This window comes from Ailuropoda melanoleuca, unplaced genomic scaffold, assembly GCF_002007445.2.
Source record: "Ailuropoda melanoleuca isolate Jingjing unplaced genomic scaffold, ASM200744v2 unplaced-scaffold3201, whole genome shotgun sequence".
In the NCBI taxonomy this organism is placed as follows: domain Eukaryota; kingdom Metazoa; phylum Chordata; class Mammalia; order Carnivora; family Ursidae; genus Ailuropoda; species Ailuropoda melanoleuca.
Window position 1 is genome coordinate 1,968 of NW_023202738.1, and position 3,353 is coordinate 5,320.

General features: G+C 41.6%; 1 pseudogene; it reads right to left on the reverse strand.

The window, feature by feature from the left end:
- Window positions 1–516: 516 nt before the first annotated feature.
- LOC117798496 lies at window positions 517–1,223 on the reverse strand (annotated as a pseudogene).
- Window positions 1,224–3,353: the final 2,130 nt, after the last annotated feature.

A 3,353-nucleotide genomic window follows, 5' to 3' on the forward strand; every position in this document is an offset into this window, starting at 1 on the left:
CATGTCCACACAACACCAGAAAGAAGTTCCACTGCATTCCCAAGTTGTCACTGACATTGATGCTGTGATTTGGTTTAAGACAGTGACCCCCGCCAAGTCTCCTTCATCTCTTGCTATGGATTGTTGGTGGCTCTGTAGCCTCATCTCCAGCATACACTTAATGCTGCTCTGGAAAACGTGCACATTGAGCTGGGAGGTCCTGTGATGCACACTGTGTGCAGCTGGGATTCCTGTAAAGGTTCACATGATGAGAATCAGGATATTTGTAATTCATTGGTATTTAGGAACAGGAATAAATAACGTAAGTGATTCTCTATTTTGTGGTTTTTACTATAGCTGTTTTTGCATTAGAAAATTTTTCTAATCAGAGAGTGAAGAGGTGACCACAGATCATGTGTGCAGAGAGGGTCCCTGGGAGAAACTGCTCTGTGGAGAGGAAGAAAGAGACCCTGACAGGAATCCTGCCCATAACCTCCATCTGCATTTGCTCCTGAGGCTTAAAGACAGAACTGGTGACTAGTGTGCACCCCCTGCTGGTCCAGATTCCCTTCTACAGTGAGGTTTGTGTCTGGGTTCACACTGATGTCCCCTCACTGTGCCCTTTGCACAGTAATACAGGGCCGTGTCGTCGGCTCTCAGGCTGTTCCTCTGCAGGTACAGCGTGTTCTTGACATTGTCTCTGGAGATGGTGAATCGGCCCTTCACGGAGTCTGCTTAGTATGTGCTACCACCACTGCTAATACCTGCGACCCACTGCAGCCCTTTCCCTGGAGCCTGGCGGACCCAGGTCATGGCATAGTCACTGAAGGTGAGTCCAGAGGCTGCACAGGAGAGTCTCAGGGACCCCCCAGGCTTCACCAGGTCTACCCCAGACTCCACCAGCTGCACCTCACACTGGACACCTGCAGACACAAGACACCCTGGTCAGAAAACTGTCACACACCCATGGTTTGTCTCCCTCAGATCCACTCACATACTCCATGTCTCTTGTTCAGCATGAGTTACCTTTTAAAAGAGCAACAAGGAAAACCCAGCCAAGCACAGACTCCATGGTGAGCTCTCTGTGTTCTGTCCTGATAGTGATTGGAACACCTGGAAACCCTGGGGCTGAGGCTCCTCTCCCAGCTGCAGAGTCAGGGTTGGGCTGTTTTAATCAGCAGAGGGAGGGCCCTATTTGCATGTCCTCTGACTATATATTCAGCTTGAGATCTATGCTGACATAGAAGCCAGTAAACAGAGCAGATGTGACTGCCTTTGTTTTGGTGGTATTGACCACTTTTGAAAAAAAATATGACTTTTCATTATATAACTTTCCAGGGAATGTACGTAGCCAACTTGTGTGACTTTGTTTTTACATACTCACACAAATCTTGCAGGATAGGTGTCATGTTGTCCCATAAGGAATCATAAACCTACACCTAGAATTTAGAAGATTTCTGAGTTGTCCAAGGACACTTGCAGGTTTAGAATGATCCCCTGTATCCAAGGAGGACCTACTGCCCCTGAACACTGAGGACACAGAGGGCAGGCTCCTTAGAAATGTTGAACCCCTAGTGTAATGGGGGCAGGATGATTTTACCTGCTTTAGAGTTACCTAAAATAAGGAGAGAATCAGGGTTCGTGAAGGTGTATTTTCTAACATTTCAGTATCTATACATTCCTCTGGAGTCATCTCTGTATTTATTAATTTTGATGAGTTACTAGACACAGGATGCACTGCACACATGTAGAATGTGTCATATGATAAACACTGGAGTCACAATCAACATTTCCAGAGTGAGCAAATCATTTCTCCCTAATATTTCCTATGGTTTCCCTGGAATTCCTCCTCCTCCTTCTCTTCTTCACCCTGTCCCCACATAACTTGTTTATTTCTCATGTTACTTAGACTAGTTTTAATCTTGAGGAATTTATAGATGTGCAATTATAATGTATGTAATTTCATTTGTAGGACTTTTTAAAAAATTTCTCTCCATAAATCTTGAGAATTCAACCATGTTGCTGTCTGTAGCAAGAATAATGTATTTTAATGTTTGGCAGCTTTCCTGAGTGAACATAGCAGAATTTATTTTTTAAGTGGCTGGTTGGGATAAGAATTTTTCCCAGTTTCTGATTATACAATAAATTTGCTTCTCACCCTGAAGATATAGATATGGAGCTCAGAGAATATTTTAGTTTCATTGATCTGCTTTACTGTTCTTCTGGTTTCTACTTCATTGGTTTCTGCTCTAATCTTTATTCTTCTTCTATAATCTTCTATAATCTTCTTCTGCTTGCTTTAATCTTCTATAATCTTCTGTAATGTTCTTCTGCTTGGTTTAGGCCTTATTTGCTGTTCTTTCTCCAGTTCCTTTAGGTGTAAAGTTTGCTTGTGGATTTGAGATTTTTCTAAATCCTTGAGAGAGGTTTGTATTGCAGTGTACTTCTTCCTTAGGACCAACTTTTTGTTTCCTAAAGGTCTTGAACAGGTGTGTTTTCTTTTCCTTAGCTTACATGATTTTTTAAATTCTTCTTTAATTTCCTTGTTCATTAATTCATTATATAGCAGGGGGCTCTTTCACTTCCAAATNAATTCATTATATAGCAGGGGGCTCTTTCACTTCCAAATTTCCTCTTGTGAATGATTTCACAGTGACTTCCAGTTCCAAAGCATTTTTGTCTGAAAATATGCAGGGAATTATCCAAATCTCTTGGTATCTGTTGAGACCTGATTTGTGACCCAGTATTTGATATTCTGGAATAATGTTCATGAGCACTCACAAAGAATGAGTATTCTGTTGTTTTGGTTGAAATGCTGTGTATATATCTGTGTGGTACATCTCGGCCAATGTGTCATCCAAAGCTCTTGTTACTTTGTTGATCTTCTGCTTAGATGATCTGTCCATTGCTGTGAATGGGGCATGAATTCCCCTGGTATTAATATGTGGTTATCAATGTTTTTCTTTACTTTGGTAAAGGGATTTGGTGTTTTTGGTTGTATGCAGGATATTTGTATCATATAAGATGATTTTATGACCATGTTCTTTTATTTATATTCAGAATGAGTGTGATTTACAGAGATGCATACGGACAACCAAGTTTACTGAAGGTTGTTGTGTGATGTTTAACTCTGTGTAAGGGTGACTGGGCCATGCGTGCCCAGATTAAACATTGTTTCTGTGGGTGCCTGTAATGCTGTTTCCAGAAGAAATTGGTATTCACATCAATGGTTTTTGTGTAAGTGGGCATCATCTGATCCATTAAGGTTCTGAAGAGAATGAAATGCAGAGGGAGGAAGAATTCCTTCACTCTTCCTTCCTGCGTGCTTGATCTGGAACATTCCTGTCCTCCTGCCTCTGGAGACAGTTACACAT